This window comes from Centroberyx gerrardi, chromosome 4, assembly GCF_048128805.1.
Source record: "Centroberyx gerrardi isolate f3 chromosome 4, fCenGer3.hap1.cur.20231027, whole genome shotgun sequence".
In the NCBI taxonomy this organism is placed as follows: domain Eukaryota; kingdom Metazoa; phylum Chordata; class Actinopteri; order Beryciformes; family Berycidae; genus Centroberyx; species Centroberyx gerrardi.
The window spans coordinates 29659104-29681973 of NC_136000.1; the positions used below are offsets into that span (position 1 = coordinate 29659104).

The window sequence follows — 22870 nt, forward strand, 5'->3', positions numbered from 1 at the left end:
GTTCCTCCATCCCTCTTTCCCTCTCCAACATCTCTTCCTCCCTCCCTCTTTTCCTCCCGGCTATGTGCTCTAGCCTTTTACCCTCTGTGACTGTATGACAACTAGGGCTAGTTCCACCAGTATGGGTTTTTGAAGGCCAATACCGAAACCAACATTTTTGGATTTTGTTGACAGCCGATTAAATTTGACCATTTTTATGCCCGCCCCAAAAAATCAAATTCAGTGTGCAGGGTTCCCACACTCACTTGGACATCAAATTCAAGGACTTTTCAATGACTTTCCAGGTCTTGTTTGACTCAAAAATACTTTCAAAGCCATCCATTCATTTTCAAAAATGTTTTTAGGTATCATTTTATTTTTCTCAAATCCACAAACTTTCATGGATTTTCAAGGCCCGTGGGAACCATGAGTGTATCCGAGGTTTTGTTTTTTCTTACAGGGCCTACAACTCTGCATTGAAACTCACACCAATTAAAAAATATTTTTAACAGAATACACCATGATTTGGTTAGGGTTATCAGAGATAGACCACACTGATTAGCTGCTACTTGATTTTTAGTAAGAGGCCAAAATCGTCAAATCGTCTAACCTAAGTGACAACCCCGGCTCAGTGGCTTAGTGGGTTTGTTTGCTTAGGGCCTGACTGTTGTGTACTGAGATCTGCACAGCCAAACATGTGGCATGGGAATGCTAGGGAGGGGGAGGATGAAGCGAAAGGGGGACAGAGAGGAGAGAGACAGCAGGGAGGAGAGGAGAGAGGGATGGAGAAGAGGGAGAGGTTTTAAGGGGAAATGAGGACAGTCTCCTTACACTCCGTAAATGTAGCCTAATACGGACAGGACAGTTTCATGTGCTTTTATCTAAAATACTGCTGCAGAATCCTTAAAAGTAGGGCTTGTAAAAGCAGAGGGGACATTTGATATATTACAGACATGCAGCGGTCAGAGATAGCTAGTCTTTGCCTGTGGCGGGTATAGATAACCAAAGGTCCTGGGTCAGGTTTGTGGGGTGAGCGGGTCAAAGTTCAGGCAGAGGTTGTATGTGGACAGTCCTTGTTTTTGGCCCTAATGCCATATGGGCCTAAAAGTTGCGTAGCCTCACCTGTACTGTCTTCTTGATGCGTTGGGACGGCCCGGGGTAGTCCTTGGAATACAAGTCGGTCAGGAACAGAGAGTTGATGAGTGTGGATTTGCCCAGGCCGGACTCACCTGAGGACACAGACACAAGTTTACACGCATCAGACATCAAATGGATAAAGTGATGAAATTAATGGTACATTAATTTTGTGGCATGGGAATGAAAAAAGCAGCATTTTTTTGTTTTTACATGAGCACAGCAAATGGGAAGACGGCCTGTTGACCACATGTTTTTCGCGTGTATGCATACACTTAACCACGTGCGCGCACACAAACACACACCCACGCAAATGCTTGAAAACTCATGCGCATTCATTCATACACACACACACACACACACAAACATACACGAGGGCCTAGAGGGACAGGGCTGAAGCAGAGGAAATAAAGTAGATTCATTGTCTGCGAGGGAAAAGGTCAGGAGCGCGTCTGCCAGTAAGAAAAGCTTTCAGATAGAGGGGAATAAAACATTTCCTCTCCAACTCCTGGTTCACCCTCTCCCTCGCCATTCATCCTCTCTTCCTCCGTCCCTCTCGCTGAAAGCCTCCCTCAAAAATAAATCTCTGTATCTCTCTCTCTCTCCTTCCACTGCCAACTTTCCATTCCCCGTTCCCATACTGACGTTTGAATCTATTGGCGCACGGCAGCCACACAACATTGACTTGACAAAGAACACAGCCACCCTAAACGTACACATTGCACACGCACACACACACACACACACACGGTGCCGTGATTAATGGGTGAGCATCTGGCTCGTGTCTCATGAAAAGGCGCTGGAGGAGTGTTGTTTGGAGGGAGGGAGGGATGGAAGGAGGGCTGCTTGTCCTAGCAGGACCTCTGACTGACTCTCACTGCGGGATCGCACTCCTTTCCATCCTTTGAAATTTTGAGGCCGGCACAACCCGAAAAATTTCAAGCTTGGGTACACAGTAGCAAAAGTGGGTAGGGTGTATTTTCTGAACTCGAGAATCTAAAAATAAAAGAATCACTGCTTTGCTCATTCCAAAGGACATAACAGAAAAAAAACATGTGCGTAACAAGACAATTTGGTAAACATTAGGGATGGGACGATATGTTTATTTCAAACATGAGTAGTTAAATGAGAAATTCAGACTGATCTGAATTTCTCATTTTATTGAGTTTATGTATAAATGTCAGGCTGTGATACAGCAGGATCTCCCAAACCTCTTTCAACAGGTGATTCCATACGGAGCTGGAAAATATTCTGCGACCCTTAACGTCCAACACACATTTGTGGTGCAAAAGTGCAGCGACAGATTCAGTCAGAAAGGGACAGAAATCAAGCTGCTCTTGAGAGCTAATAAAAGAAAACTGTGTATAGCCTTGCCAAGCCGTGTGGCTTTTACAGGCGTCTGTGTGCAGCCTAAAAGCTGCAGGCTGGAGCTTTTCCATTTCAAAATGACGATCAGATGTTATACCGGTAATTTTAGATTGATTGGCAATTTTCTAGTCGTCCTATGGCTGTGAAAGCCTGCCGTGCCGCTCCTGATTGAGTTCTTTGCTCTGAGGTCGGCATGAAATAAAAATAGCCAATTCAATGAAACCAGATCTCCTGTCTGACTTTGAAAGGCCGGATGAATTTAAGCTCTGGGATAAAAATCAGCAGACCGGCTACATATTTATTCTGTAGATCTGCAGGGAAGACGAAAGACAACAGGAGGTCCGTGGGTACCGTCAGTCCATGTGGACCTGCTGTGAAATCCCGGTGGATTCCAGTCTTAACCCCTCCTTAACCCCTTCAGTCTGCCCCAGCTGTGTGTTTGCTCAGTTATGGATGATATTCTGACTCTGCGTGAGTTATGGGCGACACTTTGACTCTGAGTCTCCTGCTGCCTCCATAGCAAGACGACAAGCCGACTCGACCCCGTTTGATGGACTGTTTGGGGTCAGAGGTCACACACACACATGCACACACACAAAGGCCGATTCATGACGAGGTAACACAGAAGTATGAAACCCTCCTACTGACTGCTGGGTAAATCGCTCCCAGCCCGGCAAGGGAGGGAAGGTTATCTAAACATGGATGGGAGGAGTGTATGTTTGGAGAAGTGTGTGTGTGTGTGCGCAGTAGACTCGCAGAGAGGGCGTCCCTCATGTTAAGCTGCATCCCCGCTCCTACTGTTGGCTTTGCTCTGGCTGTGTCAGTTGATAGGTTAGTGTGACTGCTGATGCCGGCTGGGCAAAACAAACAGCAGGAAATGAAGCGGACCGTCTAACCCAACAGTGACCACACTCGCATGTAGGCTGCAGTTGGATCGCCCACCTTACGTAATTAAAGAGCGGTTCGACTGCTGCGTTGGATTAAGTGGAAAACCGCTGCACGGTTCAATTATGGCCAGTTGGAATTGCTGCAGTCATGCTTATGCGATTGTTTCACTGGAATAAGAGTAAATCAGTCCCATAGAGGGTTTTCATGTGACACAACACACCCTCTGGCAGCCATATTGGAGGTCCACCGTTCTTGGGCAACAATAGCATGAATAGACATAGTTAATTTCTGTGTCAATTTTGACTGGGAATTTAAAGGGATATCAAACTATATATGGTGGACAGAATCACGTTAGGAGCATGAGAGAGATTTTTCAAAACAGAGATATAAACTGCTTAAAAAAAGGAGTAAAACACAAAAAGCAAAAGCAATGAAAGAAAGGTAAAATATTTAAAAGAAAGAGAAGAAACCTCAAAGTGAACCATAAAAGTGAGGTCAAGAATAATTAACAAATTATCAAAGCAAGTCTACAAAATGAGTTTTAAGAAGTGATTTCAAGATTTAGCCAGTGGAATTAGCTCACCCCACTGACAGAATTTCTGTAGATTTTAAAAGTGAATATGAGACTAAATGAGTGTTAAAATAGACATTTATTTTGCAGTGCAGCTCTGATCCTGAGATCTCTGTTCTGGTCCAACAACTTCAACAACCTCAGGCACAGTCCTAGGTTCTGATCAAACACTACTGGAGGCACACCTTGACATCCCACTGGGTTCTGAACAAATATCATACTGGATCTTGAGCAAACATCACGCTGGCTGTCCTGACTAAACGAAACAGGCTTTACATCAAACACTGAAACTGTGAGTTTCAGTGTCTCATGATGGTCTTAATGCTTGTATGTTCATGTGTTGCTGTTTTTTTGTGCTTTGTAGTAGAGTGTAACAGCTTAGCAAGTAGCTAGTCGTTCTTATCTTGTTCATTATCGGATAACAGAGTTTGACGGACCAAACGAGGACATGCGCTGATTCGCTGAGAAATTAGCCTATCACCAAGCGGCTGCTGGCTCCCAGCACTCAATTCAAACAGCCTACAGAAAGCAGTGGAAGCTAGTATTGACGAGGTCTGGCTATGCGAAGCTAGGGGAAACACTGAATACTTGTATGTTTTTGGCATGAAAATGGTCAGATTTAAAAAATATTGAACATTGGTGCAAAATATGAGCTATCAGCAGTACTGGTCTTAAAAAACGGCATCAGTTAAACCCTAGATGGGTCAAATGTAAGGTATAAAATATCAGCTATCGGCAGTTTGATAGAAAAATATCGGTTTTCAAACACCAATATCAGTCTAACCCTACCTGAAACTCATCAATAATGCACAGAAAAGCAGTTGAAGTTCAGGATTTGTACCTGAAAATGACAGGCTACTTTCTACAGCTGACAGGCCCACAGTGTTAACGGATGCATCTTTCTGTCTCGGCAGCAGTCTAACCCCCCCGAGGGCAGGTCCGTCCCAATTAGCCTCCCTCGGCTCAGCTTTAATTAAATATTGGTTCCACATGACGAGTGGAAACGCAGTGCCAGCTCTCCGCAAATAGACTAATGACCTAAACGTCACTGATGGATGTGGATGGCTGACCCTTCCTGCTGTTCCTCTTCCTATCTCTCAGTGAGCCATCGCTCCATCTCTCTCTCCATCTCTGTCTCTCAGTGTCGGTCACCCTCCAACCTTATTCCATTCCGTCTTGCTAATTCTCTCATTTTCTGCCCCCAATGTCATTTTTCTACCTCATCTTTCATTGTTATTACTGTAGTTATTATTGTCCCCCCACAATGAAATTGAGTCAGGATTCAGGAAATTGAGTCAGGTAGAGAACAGGGCCTGACCGAATCTATCAACATTTATAATTAGGGAGGGAAAGTAATCATATACAGTGTATCTGCCACTGCCAAGATTTTCTTAAAACTTAAAAACTTTGATTTTGTCATAGAATTGTCGTTTTTATCTGAAAGGTCCATAGCAAAGGTGAGAGAGATAAATCCCTGATCTCAAAATCCATTATAGTGATCTGTGAAAGGCAGTATTGGCCAATGAAATCAGAATTGAAATTAACTGGCTTTTATCCACCAGGTACAATGGGTGCTGCAGGAATTAGACTTGGTTAATTGATGCTGCCACACTACAATACAGGATTGATGTACTAGGTTCAGGACAAAACATAAGGGATAACACTAAGGGTGCTCCGATCGATCGGCCACCGATCGTTATCGGCCGATATTCGTTCTAAATAGTTTGATTGGTGGTCTCTGTAAAGGCCGATCAGAAGAGCTGATCAGATGACGCAAAACACGCGAGACAATTTCTCTACGCACTGCTAAAGTGGCTTCACCGGTCTGACAGTTCTACCAGTTCTACCAGGTGTCTGAAAAAGACAATACATTTGCAAAAATGTTAGGGAGAGACGAGTTGGGAAGAGATCCAAACAGAAGTAGTCTCTTTGTGCGGTCTGTCTCTTGCTCTCTCTCTCTGTCTCTCGCGCTCTCTCTGTGTGCGTGTGTGTGTGTGTGTGTGTGTCGCGCTCTCTCTCGCTCACTCTCTCTCTCTCGCTCTGTCTCGCTCACTCTCTCTCTCCCCGGACCCGTCTGTTCGCCTCCCATTGCACACGCGGGCGTGAGGGATATATTTTTTTCCATGCCAAGAAGACAACCGGCTGAATTCCCAAAAAGAAGAACTAAGGGTTATTAACGTTATTCGGAATACAGCTGGGTTTCCGAGACTTGCAGATTAGCTGTATATAGGCTACTGTAGGTGCTAGTCAGTATCCACTGAGTGGACTGAAAACATTAATATTTACTTTTTAACTCTGACTCTGAATGTTTGCTCCCTCAATCCAGATTAATATTGAAAAACATTTTGTTATGTTGCAGTTTTTATAGTCTCTAAAGTTGGAGTAAATTGATAAAGGCCCTGTGTTTTCCGTCTATTGGAATTGATTTTTGTTACCTCAGTAGGCCTATATATAATTTATTGTTCTAACTTGGTGTGTTGTGCACATTTAGCTTTTATTCAAATTTTTATTTTATAAAATTTGATTTATTTTATTCCACAGGAAAGCTATATTTGTTAAGATCTAAGCTGCTCCCAATAACCAAGCGTAGGCTGCTATGGTTTAAGTTGTCTCTAAGAGAGAGAGTGGAATATGTTGCACATGTTGCCTGCCAATAAACGGTTGTCAATTCATGATACTTTCTCATCTCTTAATTTTAATACTTAATATACAATGTTGTTAAGAATAGTTAAATAAATAAATAATGCTACACGATGAATAGAAGGCTTCAAATAGACCGCGTGATCGGTATCGGCCGATACTGCTTCCAGCGATCGGTGATTGGCCCCAAAAATCCTGATCGGAGCACCCTTACATAACACAAAAGCAGGAAAAGAGCCATATGTAGGGTATATATTGAAAAGTATGTGTAGTGAATATTGATATATTGAAAGAGATATATCAAGCTGGATTGAAAGAGAGACAGACAGAAAAACAAACAAACAAATGGTCAGAGTGGGTTTCCCATGGGATTCCTGACATTCCTCCCTCTCTCTCTCTCTCATTCTCTCTCTCCATCTCTCTCTCTCTCTCTCAGCCCTGGGGCAGCAGCTGGCCCCCCTCACATCCTGATGGGCCTACTAACTAGTCCTCGACACACACACACACACACTCCTCTAATACACTTGCGTGTGAGGCCTGAGCACAGAAAGTGTGAAATGAGACATCTGGGTAACATACAGACATAATGGAGGGAGAGAGAGAGAGAGAGAGAGAGAGAGAGAGAGAGAGAGAGAGAGAGAGAGAGTGAGTGAGTGAGTGGAGTGAGAGAGAGAGAGAGAGAGAGAGAGAGAGAGTGAGAGAGAGAGAGAGAGGGAGAGAGAGAGAGAGGGAGAGGGAGAGAGAGAGAGAGGGAGAGAGACTCAGACAGACAGTGATGTGAGTCGAGTTGTGTTTGCTGAAGGCCAGACTGTTGGAAAGATAAGCTCCATTGTTAAAGATAGCTGGGACCGGCTGCAACAGGGGTCAAAGGTCATTGCTTTGGCAATGATAAGGATCTGCAACTCTCTCTCTCTCTCTCTCTCTCACACACACACACACTCTATGGGAGATGTCAGATGTCAGCCTACACTGAGTCAGTCGTCTAACAGTCATGGTCCAGATGGGCTGACTACAGGAGCCTTGGAGGGACACAACCCAGTTTCCTTGGGTTTTAAAATTAGAGAGTGAGTGTTCCAATGTGATCCGCCGAGTCTGAAAGTTAAACTGACAGAATTGGCACGTGCTGGGTCATAGCAGACATGTGCATCTCAAAATAGGGAGAGAGAGAGAAAGAAGAGCGAGAGAATCTTGCCTGCAGTGGTTTGACTGAGCATGCATGAACATGCACGTGTGCACGCCCACACACACACACACACACACAGCTGCCCGTGCTCCGTGTTGTGCCCAGAGGTGATGAGGAGTGATTGTGAAATAGGTTTGTTTACAGGTAGCTGTCCAGTGATAATGACTCTGCCTGTCCTGCACTGTGACTTGGCTGTCTTAACACCTACTATACTGACTGCAGAATTAGGACAGAGCAGAAAGCGACTGTGACGTCACCTGTTGACTTTCAACTGGCCTGTGTGAAGCCCAGGAAGCGGGAGTTTCTCAATATGCGTTTCTGTGTCCTACATGATGCATTTGATATAATATCTAATAGTCAAAGTTTGATTGATGAAAGTTTACTTGCAAACTGAGGATACATCAAATGGCAACTTGGCTGACAACGAATAGGAAGCTCCATCTCTCACTGTAAGGATGCTCCTCTGTCACATTCTTGAGAGGTTCGTTCTCTCCAAGACGACTTGAGAAGATCGTTCTCCACCAGGACACAAGTATCAACTTGGCATTTTGGATTTGATTATCACCTACGGTTTGGCAATAGAGTAACAAGGTGGAGCAGGTGGAGCAGGAGTCTGCAAGAAAAGCCAGCCCATATAGCCTTATATAGCAAAGATCGAGGGCTTCTTTCTACACTCACTGAGCACTTTATTAGGAACACCATACTAATACTGGGTAGGTATCAGCTTTCAGCTCAATGTCAACCGGCTACTAAAGTGACATCTGCCTCCAGGTTCGACGTGTTGTATTCTGAGATGCTTTTCTGCTCACCACAGTTGTAAAGACGTTATCTGAGTTACTGAAGCCTTTCTGTCAGCTCCAACCAGTCTGGCCATTCTCCTCTGACCTCTCTCATCAACAAGGCGTTTCCGTCCGCAGAACTGCCACTGGGTGTTTTTTGTTTTTCACGCCATTCTGTGTAAACTCTAGAGACTGTTGTGCGTGAAAATCCCAGGAGATCAGCAGTTTCAGAAATACTCAAACCAGCCCGTCTGGCACGAACAACCATGCCACAGTCACTGAGATCACATTTTTTCCCCATTCTGATGTTTGATGTGAACATTACCTGAAGCTGCTGACCTGTATCTGCATGATGATGTATTGCACTGCTGCCACATGATTGTATGATTGGATAATTGCATGAATAAGCAGGTGTACAGGCGTTCCTAATAAAGTGCTCCATGAGTGTAGATCCACCAAATAGCAATCCCTGGTCTAACGCATGTTCATTTGGGGACATGAAAAAGTTTGGTAACTCCTGTGTTGCTTCTGTCATTTCATGTGTTTGGATCAACTATTTGATGGTGATGGTGATGGTGAGTGAAAAAGTGAAAGAATTTGTATGTTCAAGGAAGAGCATCACCTTGCCCACAACAATCTGCTCTGACTTCTCCAAAAAGAAATGTGTTGTAGGCATTTCTTGACCATAACATTGACTTGAACAAAAACTCCGACATTGTTTTTGTCCATGAGCTCATAAATGAGTAATTATGTTCTGACTACTACGCAGTTCATGGGAAAGCCAGCTTTGAACACATATTCAAAGATAATTACTTATCTCCAAAGGCTATTGACTAGACCACTTTAGGATTTTGCAGAGTTCAACACCGGAGTGTTCAGCGAGATAATTTTTTTTATAAAATGACGATGATTTGCATAATCTGCAGCATCACTTTTATATGGGCTTTTCTCCTGAAAAAGTGTATGAGTAGATGAAAAGCTGGGACAAGGTTGCTCTCCCAAAATCACAAATTCCTGGAGACACTGACACACCACAGTCCTTGTAATTTCTTCACTGTCAGATGTCAAGGGCAAAATAAGCAGGCAGTAATGGTAGAAAAGAGTGCTGTGTTTAAAAGAAGTGAAATTCCAAAACAGGGAAGTACAACCAGCCAAGATCCGCCAAATGCTGGTACATTCTGGGTGCGGCTGGTGTGTTTGACCGCTCTGCCAGCCTCTTTGGCAGGTAAACAACCACAGTTTGTTTGTTTATTTCTCGTTTACAGATCACTCTTGAATGGTAAAACAGCGAAAGTAGCTGGGTAATGCTGAAATCCACCATCCTGGGCCTTCGTATTCATGATCAAGTGGGAGAAGAGAATAAGAGAGAGTGATGTAGTGGGTGGAAGGAAAACGTAGTGGGATAGCTTTCAGACAGATGGGTAAGCACGCTGAAACAGAGAGAGAGAGAGAGAGAGAGAGAGAGAGAGAGAGAGAGAGAGAGAGAGAGAGAGAGAGAGAGAGAGAGAGAGAGAGGGAGGGAGGGAGAGAGAGAGAGAGAGAGAGAGAGTGAGTGTGTGTGTGCATCTGGTTAAGCCACCAGATTAACCGGACCAAAGCCTTTCTTCACTCCCTCCCCTCTGCAAGGTCAGTAGGCAAGGCGGTCAATCCTAAACCCGTCAGACCGTCTTATCAAGACACACACACACACACAATGCTACTACACACATAAACAAACACCGAGCTCACACAAGTACACAACAACAAGATAGACAGAAGGACAGGCAGGCGAACCCCCCCCCCCCCCACACACACGCGGATCAGCTAGGCAGATAGACGAAACAAATACTGACTCAGTAAGTCGGCTACTACTGGACTGTCAACGAGATTCAAGCTCATCCCCGGCGTTACAGGCTGGTTCATTCACGGGCCTCGTCGAGTGAACGGAGGCTACACTGGAGATTTATGTTCTTCAAGTCTATCCATTGGGTCCATGTTCCATCACTGCCGACTTGTTATCGCAGGGCTTTTCCATTTCAAAATTCCAATTTTTTTCTCCAGACTTTGACTAATTTCTTGACCGGGTTTGAAGTCTTTAGTCAGATGCTGTTTCAGAGGCTTTTCCACTCTGACATGAATAGTAATCTGGGGGGGGGGGGGGGTAAACACTGAATTCTTGTACTTTTTTGGAATGAATCAGCACAAAATATCTTCCATTGGCATCTTCAATAGAAATAAATATAGTAGGTATCACTGTCGGTCTTCAAAAACCAGTTAAACCCTAATGCAGTGTGTCAAGCTGCAACTCATAGCACAGTGCTTGCAAGGTCACACTCCAGAGTTTTAAAAAGCCTCTGGTCTAAGATGCTTTGGGAGAAGCAGAGGCGCCGGGTCTGCTAAGCGCTGGCCCGGCGACACATAAGAAGCGGCGGGAGTCGGGCATCGCTTCCCCTCTCCTCCTGGGCTCCCTTCATTGCCGATGTGACGGCTCCGCTCTGCTCGGCTCTGCGCGCTGGCGTTGGGTCGCGCAAATCTTTCCAGGAGTTTTCTATTCAATCTGCCAGCTGGACAAAGGGGCAGGAAGCAGCTTTTTCCCCCTCGGAGAGAGGCGGATTTAGAGAAAGAAAGAGACAGAGCCGGACAGAGAAGGGAGAGAGCGAGAGAGAGAGAGAAAAGAGTGTAAAAAAGAGCAGATTCTGGTAGCGTTCCGCTGCGTTCCTTCTTGGGGAGTGACCGACTGACAGCAGAACAACCGGAGCTGCTTCCCAGTGAGGCCAGAGCTCCAACTGGGCATGACTGGAGATGACTGACACCTATACACACATACACACGGTTGTTACGATACCAGAATTTTGACTTCGATAGCAATACATAAATTTAACATCATAGCAAAACAAAAAAAGCCAAGCAACGTCACAGAACGATGGTCAATGAGATGCTTTGCTAAGCTACTTTTGTTTCCACACTTTACTTTAGCACAAGGGTTTTGATGTTGGTTAGGTGTTTGTCTTTGCCGGCTCTGTAAGCAAAATGCTTCCATATTTCACTCCAGTGTTGCCAACCAGTTTAGATGGACTGGGATCCAATTCAAGACATGCTGGACTGATTGATGCTGTTGCCTGTTTTCAGCTGTTTGACACTTTCCAATCCTTCTTCTTCTTCTTTTAACTATTCCAAACTGCACAAATGCGCGCTCAGGACATTTGGTGAAAGTATTGAACGTTTACAAACTATCAAACTAATATCGAAATTTCAGTTAGCCCAACACCCGCAGACCCTGCCGTTGTCTAAACACAAGCCCAGCTGGCTGCCATTACAAACTGTCAATCTGAAACATCTAGCGGAGAGACACATAAGAGCTCATATTTCAGCCAGTGTGACCTCCCTTAACACAACACACACACCCACACAAAGTCATCAGACAAGTCACACTTTTTTGACATTTACTGACCCCATTGTGCTCAACAGTGAGTTACTGCCGCACTACTGCTCTGTAGTATGTGGGACAGGAATGATTCTGCAGTATCCCAATGCAGCTGTACTTTACAACAGAGAAAATCTTGCTCTTGCAGGACAGATGCCGGACAATATTTGACAGTCACACAGTTTAATCTGCTAGAAATGATTCTCTCCACAACAAGAATCAGACAATCTATCGCTCAAACAGCCCCCTTGACAAAGAGAGCTAGTTTCCGCTGAAAGATCAAGTTGATATGACACATAATGATATATCCTTTGTAAATGATCAAATGCAACCACATTCTTACGTGCGCATTTGAATGTATTGGCTGTATTGACTTCTCTCCCCACTGCCTCGCATTTGAACTAGTTACCTGCAGGCTATAGCCTAGTCATCTCACATTCCGCCATCTGTCTGTTCCAAAACTACAATGAAATAACACTGTGCTATTCAGCCAAGCCTATCTTTTTCACACTTCGCTACTGTGCCAAGTACAGCACTGCTGAAGCCAGTCTTCAGTCTTCACGTTCACAGTCCAGTTTATAGGTCCAGCTGGCTGGCTCTCCAAGTCTGAAAATCAAAAAATAACAATCCCCTCCATCTCTCTCCCTAGCTCTTGTTCTAATTCTTTCTCTACCACTTTTCTCTTACTTGATCGTTCTATGGTCACACGAATAGTGGTAAAAGCTGAAGGACTTCATTACCCAGAAAGCGTAATGTGAGGTCAGTACACTCAGGGGCGAATTCACAAAAGGATTGCGCGGCTTTTGCTGACGCTAAACCTGTGCAAATAACACAAAAAGAAACCGTGTAATTCACAAAGCACTCGCAAAGGGTGAAATGCCCCGCTAACTGCGCTGCCACGCAAATAGCGTCTCGGTGCTCCTGTGCTATTTGCACGTATTTAAATTAGGTAATATGCATACATTTGGCGCAAAATTGCCCCCTTTCTATGCAAATGAGCCTCATTGCAAAAACAGTCCAATTCACAAAGGTCGGCGCTAATTGCCACACGCAGTTAGAGTGAAATTATTAGCGTCTTCAGAGAGTTGGTGGTAATTGAAGGGCATTTATAAGGGGTGTCACGCCCAGACTTTATCACTTGTTGATTTAACTGAGAATTGAATTGAATTGACCTTGCAAATGTCTCTGCAACAATTCCACCTTTGTGTGACCTAAAAAATAAAATTGTCTGTAAATACAGTCTGTAAATAATATTTTGACATTATTATTATTATTATTATTATAGAACTTTAACACAGATTGCTTCACAAACAAAAGCAAATAAATCAGTACAACCAAACAATCAATACAACTCAATTTCTCACTCTGAAAATATTTTCACTTATCTCACTAGTCAGCACAGTGGGCTTTATTTTGGCCTAAAGATTCAGCACCATGGACAGCCCCGCTCAAACTCATTTACAGTATTACCTCCGCCAAGAAGGTTATGTTTTCGGTGCCATTTGTTTGTGTGTGTGTTTGTCTGTCTGTCAGCAGGATTACGGAAAAACTACTGGCCTGATTTTCATGAAACTTGGTGGAAGGGTGTAGCATGGGCCAAGGAAGAACCCATTAAATTTTGGAGCGGATCCGTATATTGGTTGTGCTTGCACATTTGCATATCATAGAAGACTGGATTGGCCTTGGCGGAGGTCTGCGCTCGCGAGTGCCCTTCTAGTTTATTTTGGGATGCAGTGAGATGCAATGACAAACAAAGGATGCAGTGACAGGATGCAATTGTGTCATGAAAAATAAATGAATAAAGCTCCCCTACATTCTCCTTTGTTCTCCGCTTCAAATCATGCCATCTTCTTATTGGGATATTAAATCCCAAATATGGTTTCTCGCAGTCCCGGTTAAATTTCTTGCCTGAAGTTTTGAGGAATGCCTCTGCACCTCGTCTGTCAGGGCTTGCAGCTTGCGGTCTAAAAATTTCATTTTTCTCTTTCTCTCTGCCATTGTCCTGCCTATTGTGTTCTTGGCACAAAGCCAACATTTATACTTTGCCATATTGATAATTGCAGTCAGACGCAAAAACAGGGGCAAATTGCAATCAGACGCAAAACAGGGGCAAATTGCGCTCAGCTGCAACAGGTTATGGGTGTGTTTGCGCTGGCATATCATTAGCGCAATATCTTTTGTGAATCGGTCCTTGAGACGGAGCAAATAGCGGGTGCAAATGACACACAATTCATGGTGCTATTAGCGGCCGCAATCCATTCTTTGTGAATTCGCCCCTCAATGTCTTCTTCTTACTGGCTGGCAGGGTGGAGATGGTGGGGAAAAAAAAGGGTTTCAACAGCTTTCTCTGAATGGAGCGCTCACTCGTTGCTGTTTAGGTGACAGTTTGTATTTCGCCCAAGTTTTGATTCCTGTGTGGAGAAGATTTCCCGCCAGTGTCCATACAAGACACAAGAATTTCATTTGCGCAAATAGGGCGAATCTACAGCATCTCAAATAGTGGGGATGGGACGCTCTTCTGTGTTGCTGCCCCACTTTGCATTTAGGCTGATAAGACAGGTGTATTTTTACATCAAAATCTTGCCTAGTGCAAGATTAACAGGAACACTACAGGTACAATGATCTTCTATCTGTTGTGTTCTTAAATGAAAACCTTCAAATTGCCCTAAAGCAAAGCCTATTACACTGATTTTTCATATTGGACAGCACAATCTTACTCTTTCTAACACACACACAGACTCACACAATCTATATCTTGGCAGGCAGGCTGTCTAAGAGCATTGCTATGAATTTTCGAAAGCATAACTTTTATCAAAGGGGCTTCAGAAGGCACTTGTAATAAAGTGGGTCAAACTAAGTGGGTGTTGATAAAGCCTGACAAACCTCAACTGTGAGCCCTCCCTCTCATCGTCCCCTTTAAATGTCTGCTGTGTCGAGTCGTGAAGAGCGCTGTCCTCACATTTTGCTATGTGTGAAATTTGGCTCAGCTGGGGTATGCGGGGCCAGGAGCCAAGAAAGCCGGGAAGAAAGACACAGAGGGGCCCATGTGTGAGAAGGGCTGAAACGGGATCTAGTCAACTGTGGATCTTTCCGACTCGCTCTCTCTCTCTCCCTCAAGCCTTCGCTCCTCTTTCTGTCTTCATTCCCTCTCCCTCTTGCAGCTCCTCCACAGTGTCTGTTTACTAAACAGGAAACCAAAAAATCCCAGGCAGAGATAGTAGTGGCTGGCCGGGTGTCTGTGTTCATGTCTTTCTCATTCCACTGGATGAATCAAGACATCTGCAAGTTTCAGAAAGCCAAGTTTATGACCTTTTAAGGCCTTAGTAGTAAAGCAGATAGGATGCATATTGAACTAATAACCCTGTTCTGGATTCATCTAAGAGTGGACATGCAGCGCAAAGAAACCTGTCATGTATGGTAAACAAAGTAAGACCGCTAATAACTGGATTTAAGACATTTTAATACTTTTTGAATGCAATTGATTTTAAGGCTTTTTCAGTCTTTTTAAGCACCCATGGATAACCTAGAGACAGCATGGTCCATAACATCTAGCAGAGAAAGAATATGTCTTTGTTTCAATGGAGGGTTTTAGTGTCACAGGGTTTAACACCAAGCAAAAATATATATATATATATTGGTGTGTGTGCACAGATATATGGACACACATGTATGGTATATACACACATGCATGCACACACTGTATGCACATGTTGCCAACAACAGGACAGTGTAGCTGCACACTTGGCAGACATACACAGATCCCAGGTTTTAAATGGAAAATAAGCTATGATTGTAGAAGTACAATCCATAGCTATTTATCTGTTACTGTACTGCACAGCACGTTCATTGCAGGACCTCTCACACAGAGCACGGCTCAATATGTCAATGCAGCGCTGCTGTCATCTCTGCTGCTGCCACTACTGTGTGTGTGTGTGTGTGTGTGCGTGTGTGTGTGTGTACACAGGCAGCCAAACCCATCCCTCCTCCACTCCTCCGTCCACTTCCCTCCTACTGTAATCCTGTTAGCCACATTTACAACCACGTTTATTCATACCCGTGGCTCTACATGCCGCGGCCTCGCAGATGCCGCTCACTTTACAAATCGAATCATCCAAAAAACACAGATGTGTCATTGTGAGTCCCAGACTACAGAGGAAGTTCCCCTGGGAAACTATGCAAAACCAGCTTTTTCACAATACAGGGGTTTAATACGCACATATGTCTTTCTCACTGGTGCGCGGAGAGGATCATCGTAGGCTTTCTAAAGTAAGGCCACACAAGGCATTACTGCGCCACAGAATTTATTATTTTTTTTTATTGTAAACTTGGCATACTGAGCAGCGGAGAGCGCTGGATGCCATACATGCTTTGCCTTCTTTCAACCTGTGCTGATGACCTGCCTGCACACAAATATGACAACACACGCCAACAAGTGGACACAGGCACACGGGCAGGTGTACATACAGGAGGCTTGGCATACGCGCACACACACACTCACGCAAACACACAAGCAAATACACTCGTACACTTCTTCATTAGGTCAGAACTAGACGTTTTCAACTCACCCGACAACCATGAGTGTGAACTCGAAGCCCCTCTTGACAGACTTCCTGTAGACCTGGTTGGGGAGGTTCGCGAAGCCCACATAGCCCTCCAGATTCCCTCTGCTGAAGGAAAACACACACACAGAGACACATGCGCTGTTAATGTAGACATCACCGCGGCTGAATGTGAGCGGTAAAAACACACACACTTGAATGTGTCAGCTACTCTGGAATGTTGTATCTTTAACACAGTGTGTAGGCCAGATATATAACAGCATGAACAGCCCACTGGCAAAAGATGAGCTGTTATCGACACACAGCAAAATCATGGATGGATGTATGCACACACACACACATCCTCTGCTACAGTGGAATTTCACATCTGGCAGGCGCAGTGTGTAGACAAATATACAGCGGAAAAACATAAGAGCTGCACACACACACGGTCCATCATGTGTGCACACAGTGACAAAAACCTTGTTTTGTGAACCTGCAATTAGCATTTCTGTGTCCTGCAGCGACAGAGCCCCTTTGAAGTGAAGTGCAGCTGGGATAAATACAAGAGGGGAAAATGGCTGTTTTAAGGGGGGGAAAGAGGTGAGAGGGAGGGGAGCCGCTCCGTAAAGTGACAGCCGAGACTACAGGCCTTCCCAAAAGAGAATGGAAAGAGGAAGTGGGAGAGTCAAACATCGACTATCCCGACAGATTAACCTTGGTGTAAAAAAAAAGGGGTGTGGGACTTAAACACAGAAAACCAAAGACAACCTGGCGAAGGAAAAAGGACCCGACACAAACAAAACAAATGAGAAAGCCAACTCCCTACGTGTTGTATCATGTCCATTCTCATCTCCCTCGTATGGGGACAGACCGAAGGTTTATCTCTCTCTCCCTTTTTCCCCCCCTTCCCTCTCCCTCTCTCTACCTCCCTGTCTGCTGTCAGATCACCCCCCCCCCCCCCCCCCCCCCCCCCCCCCCCCCCCCCCCCCCCCACCCCCCCCCCACCCCCCCACCCCCCCTCCCCCCCCCCCCCCCCCCCCCCCCACCCACCCACCACCACCACCACCACACCCCCAACCTGACACTGTGCGTTGTCCTGCACGCTATGCGAGGCAAACACAATTGATTGCCAGGCCGGCCTCTCAGGCTCTGTCATGCATGACCCCCCGATGGAAAACTGCAGCATTAGGCCTATATACAGAAGAGGTGTGGGTGTGTGAGAGAGAGAGAGAGAGACGAGAGAGAGAGAGAGAGAGAGAGAGAGAGAGATAGAGAGAGAGAGTGAGAGAGAGAGAGAGATAGAGAGATAGAGAGAGAGAATTTAAGACCAATTTGAAAACACAAATCAAAAGAAACAAAGCTGTCAAACCCAGCCTATTTCTGACTGAACCACAGCTTATGATTTGGGGGAAGCTATAAATAGGCAGTACAAGACAAAGGACACCAGGAAAATAATTGTTATGGGACATGAAGTCCAGTTGTGTTTAGTAAAGTAATGGACGCATATTGCACTACTAACCCTGTTCTGGATTAATATAAGAGTGGACAAAGAAACCTGTCATCCCAAGACCTCTAATACAAGACATTTTAATACTGTTTTAAGGCCTAAAATTGAGATAGTTAGAAATCCCTCACACAGCAGTGGGAGATTAGCTACAGCTTGACTTTTTAACGCCTGGACCGGGGACCACAGTCAGATTGAATTTATCACCCACTCTCTTGGTTTGGTTTGGTTTGAGGTTGTGAAGTGATGCTAATATAGCTGTTCATTATTATCACTCCAATTCCCACTGACGCTATATGAGGACCACTAGGACTAGATATTTGCATAACTTGACTTTAGGTTAACAACAACGTGAACACATTCAGGTTCCCATTCCTTCAAATTGCATGCAGAGACGTAAAAATGACATCCATAAATTTGTCTGTAGGAACATAGCTAGATCCCCCCAAAAAACCAAACTATCCCTTTAAAGAAACCTCACACTAGTCTGCACTGCAAACAAATATCCCGCCTCAAACACATCATTTCAATCAACTTCTTTGAAGAATTTTCTTCAAAAAGTGTCATTTTCTTGATACCAGTGCAGTGAACAGCCTTATTCTGCCTTGTTTCAATTTCAAAATTCCTTAAACAAGTGAAAGCTTATCAGGGACAAGTGGAATTATCTCAGCCTGCAAACATTTTCACTTATTTTAGGAAAGACTGAACGTGTGTGTGTGTGTGTGTGAGAGAGTGTGTGTGTGTGTGTGTGTGAGAGTGTGTGTGTGTGTGTGTGTGTGTGCAAATGACTTGTTCAGATGGACATGTTTTGCAGGGTAACATTAGAAACAGATTAGCCTGGCCTCCCATCTATTCTTTCCAGTCTAGATCCCTGTTGGTCTTGCTGCTGGGACTCACTAACTCACTGCCCACTCACTTTAAGAAAACTAAGATTTTAAGACTGAAAATGATAATAAATGACTTGTAAATGGAGAATAAAGACTTTTTTGCAGTTTGTCAATTCATTTAGGCTACATTTTATATCTGGGGTTGTGCTGCAATTTAAGGCATCTATTGTAATTCTCACCATGTGCATTCAGAGGAACTTCCATCATATCAGAGGTGGACGACACTGACTGGCCGATATCTGATATTTAATAAAAGCTCAATATCGGCCTTGCCCTGCATTCTACTAGCGGTAAGGGAGAGGGAAGCAATCCGTCTGACCGATATCCTGTGCTGCTGTGTGTAGCTTGCCGATTACGACAGCAAGTAGAACTATTCTGAGCGAGCCTGAAGCACTTTCCACCATTTCCATATTCGATCCACCCACATACGCGTACAAGTTGTGTGTGAGTTACATAAGATGCCAGCTCGGACACAGTCTCCCCTCCCCTGCAGCTCCCCCCGTGGGCGGCACAGGTAACGTTAACGCGTTGGGGTCGATAATTTAACGATGGGGAATACGTCATTAGAAGAGGCGTCAGCGTTTAGCTACAGCTTGTGGAGTGTGTGAACGTGTGGAGAGATGGAGGGGAAGAAATATGTGCATGCGTGCGTGTGAGAGAGAGTGAGTCAGTCGGTGGATTAATGGGTGCGATGCATAGGCATATGAGTGAGTGAGTGAGTGAGTGAGTGAGAGAGAGAGACAGAATGCATCAATGTTGCCAATACTGAAAAATCACTATAAAATACTATATTTACGATATTTCTATAGTGTGTATGTGGTACTTGTGGTCTCCTCTAGTATCACTATAATATTCCTATGAGTTTTTGTGCTATTTGTATGGCATCCTTGCAAAATGTATTATGGGATTGCTATAGCTCTTTTCCGTGTGACAGATCTTCTATAAAAAATCCTTGTGACAGACTGAGAGAAAGAGGCAGAAGAAGAGAGAGAGAGAAAGAGGAAAGGGTAGGGGGAATGGGACAGAGAGAGAGGGAGAGAGAGAGAGAGAGAGAGAGAGAGAGGAAAGGGTAGGGGGAATGGGACAGAGAGAGAGGGAGAGAGAGAGAGAGAGGCAGGCTAATCAGTCCATACCATTCATTTGAACCCCTCCCCCCACTCTATCCGGTGATAGTAGCTGCCTGGTTGACTGACATCATCTGCTTTCCCATACAGCTTGCTCTTACACCCCCCCCCCCCCACACACACACACACACACACACACACACACACACACCCATCCCCATCCACTCATGCATTTGCATTCAGTGGCCGATGCTGTGGCCCACACTCTCCACTGTTTCAAAATGTCAGTAGTAGAAAATACACTTTTCTTCAAACGTTCATTCAGCATCCACTGCTGTTATTTTTAGCACCAAGCAAGTTGCATCCATTTCCCTTTCACACTCTCTCTTCAGGGGCACATTATTATGCATGTCCACCCCCTTGGTGTTGTGGCAAGGCACATCACTGCCCATCACCCTCAGAGGCGATGGCAAACAGATCAGCTAAAAGACAGCACAAATATAATGACTGAATAGTGTGTGATCAGTAAAAGGCCACTGTCAATTTATTGAAGTGTAAGTGGCAGGATAAATGCCCCGGACAAAGAAAGCCAGATCCGGCCAGCCAGCAGGATGCTCCTAAGCCTCCATAAGTGCCATTCACTCGTGTGTGGAAAGTAACGCCGAACTGCATTCAATGATCAAGCATTTAACTGTGGCCTTGCTTATCGGTGAAGATACATACCCGGTAGAACATGACTTAAGATATTTTACAAGTCGGTAGTGTCTTCTGGTAGATTCGGCCTAATCCACCAATCAGCACTTCACTTCAATAAAAAACCAAAATCAACTTTTAGAATTGGTTCACACTGCTTGCTACCGCCCACCACGGTCTATTTCGGCGGAAAAGATTGTGGGAGGAACAGATGAACCAATTCTAAAAGATTAAATTTCATTAAAAGAAGTGATGTTCTGGTGTGTTTGATGTATGCCGAATTGAAGAGTGGCTCCTATCAATTCGTAAAGGCTCTTAAGTTATATTCTACCAGGTATGTATTTTTACCGATAAGCAAGGCAGCAACTGCCAGATATTTAAATGGAGCTTGGGGTACAGTTCTCTCCATACAAGAGGGACCACATCTTGTCGGAGCTATGATGCTCCAAGAGTAACACGGGGCCTCAGAGCAGACCACCATTGCGGGCTAAGGCTAATACCAGGCGTGTATTTGGATACTGACACACCAAATAATTCGCTAACGTTATCACTTATACAATTGTCAAAGGGCCCAAAAATTTCAAAACAAGAATTGCAACGGATGATGATGGAGACCAGACCACATGTCTCCGATACGTTATGTTGTCTCGTCTACTTCAAGCCAATCTCCATTCAAAAATCTGTCAACTAAATGTTACCTCGCTTGTTGGCAAACCTACATACCTCATAGAACATGGCTTACGTTCTTTTCCGGCTTGTATGGTTCAACTGGTACATTCGGCGTACATATTATTCACCATTCAGCATTTATTTCGATAAAAAAAACATCAACTTTTAGAATAGCTTCGCCTTATATTACTACTATCTTCTTCCATCAAAATACACCGTGGTCGGCGGTAGCGAGCAGCGTGAACCAATTACAAATGATGACATTTTAATGAAGTTAAAATGCTGCTTGGTGGATTATATTATGCCGAATTTACCAGTGAGCTCTAACGATTTCTCAAAAGTCGTAAGTGATGTTCTACAAGGTATGTCCCTTTGTCCGTAAGCAAGGCAACCTTAACTGACAGATTTTTAACGGAGTTTGGTGTCACATTCTCTCCATACAGAGAACGGTTCGTCTCGGGGCTACAAACCACACAACGACGTTTCAATATGGGCTTGCAATGAGGGTTTTTTCATGAATTCCCCTATTGTAAAAACCGTTAGCGCCAATATTTGCATATTGGTCTCTATTTGGAAGAGAAGTGGACTTACAGCGATGCTCGGAACCGCAGTCTCTGGTCGCTCGATCATTGTACTGTGCTGTCACCACCCAGCCTGCAGACGGACAGACCGAGGCATAAACAGATAACGTTAAACGTCCAGAAAACGACGGAGCGTAAGAAATACGCGGCTTTCCCCCTAAAAGCCGTAACTCGGCGTAAAAAAAAAACAGAAGAGGAGTGCCTCTGAAAATGAATGAATTACGGTAAATGGTAAATTACATATGGCCACTGAGAGATAACGTTACTACTACCAAAGGCAGCGGAGGGGAGAAAAATGCTGTAACTGTCGTTTTTTCTCTACCAGTGTCAAGCCACCCACAATATAAAATGAAACGTCCGGGTGAGAATTCCAAAATAAAACAAGAATGTGTTGCAGCTTTTAAGTAATATAAACTCCCAAGTGAAAATGTACAATATATTTAAGGATATATAATGAATAAAACATAATTGCTTTTATATTTTGAAACTGCTGTGTACGCCTCAGTACTTAAGTATTCTTTTATTTTCAAAAGCAACATATTTGATACTTTTATTTTGAAGGCAACCGCGCCTTACTTCTGGTTTTAACCTGGCTGTCTCTGGCTAGCTTGATGCAGTGGATGCAGTCCGTTTTCTTCTGGATCCGCCTTCCTATTTGTCAAACGCAGTGACGTCACACGCGACTCGAGGCCGCTCGAGGCGAAATGTGCTGCCTTCAAATGCTGTCGGAAATATCGGTACAACTTGAGCTGCCAACTAACGAACAACAAAGAGGTAAATACGACTGGGCGTCAACTGGGCATGTCAAGGTGTGGCAAGTAAGGCTAATTTTGATCTTGTAGTTTTTAACATCATAATGGAGGGTAAAGATCAGCCACACGATTGCCAGAAACCTACGCAAAAGCCATATCTAAAAAATCATATAAGATTATTCAGGACAAATGTTTCCCTTAAACTGATCAAATTTATCACATTGACCAAATAAT

At 44.3% G+C, this 22870-nt stretch overlaps 1 protein-coding gene across 2 annotated transcripts in view; it reads right to left on the minus strand.

The window, feature by feature from the left end:
• LOC139908133 (septin-7) overlaps positions 1-22137 on the minus strand; it is a 41449-nt gene extending 19312 nt beyond the window's left edge. Inside the window, exons 1-3 of one of the 2 annotated variants that reach the window (XM_078282884.1) lie at positions 21891-22137; positions 16507-16607; positions 1102-1203 (exon numbers count right to left, since the gene is read on the minus strand). The gene's annotated coding sequence lies outside the window, so the exon portion shown is untranslated. Of the gene's footprint in view, positions 1-1101; positions 1204-16506; positions 16643-21890 lie in introns of those variants that run through there. The other variant, XM_078282885.1, reaches the window with a different exon arrangement.
• Positions 22138-22870: the final 733 nt, after the last annotated feature.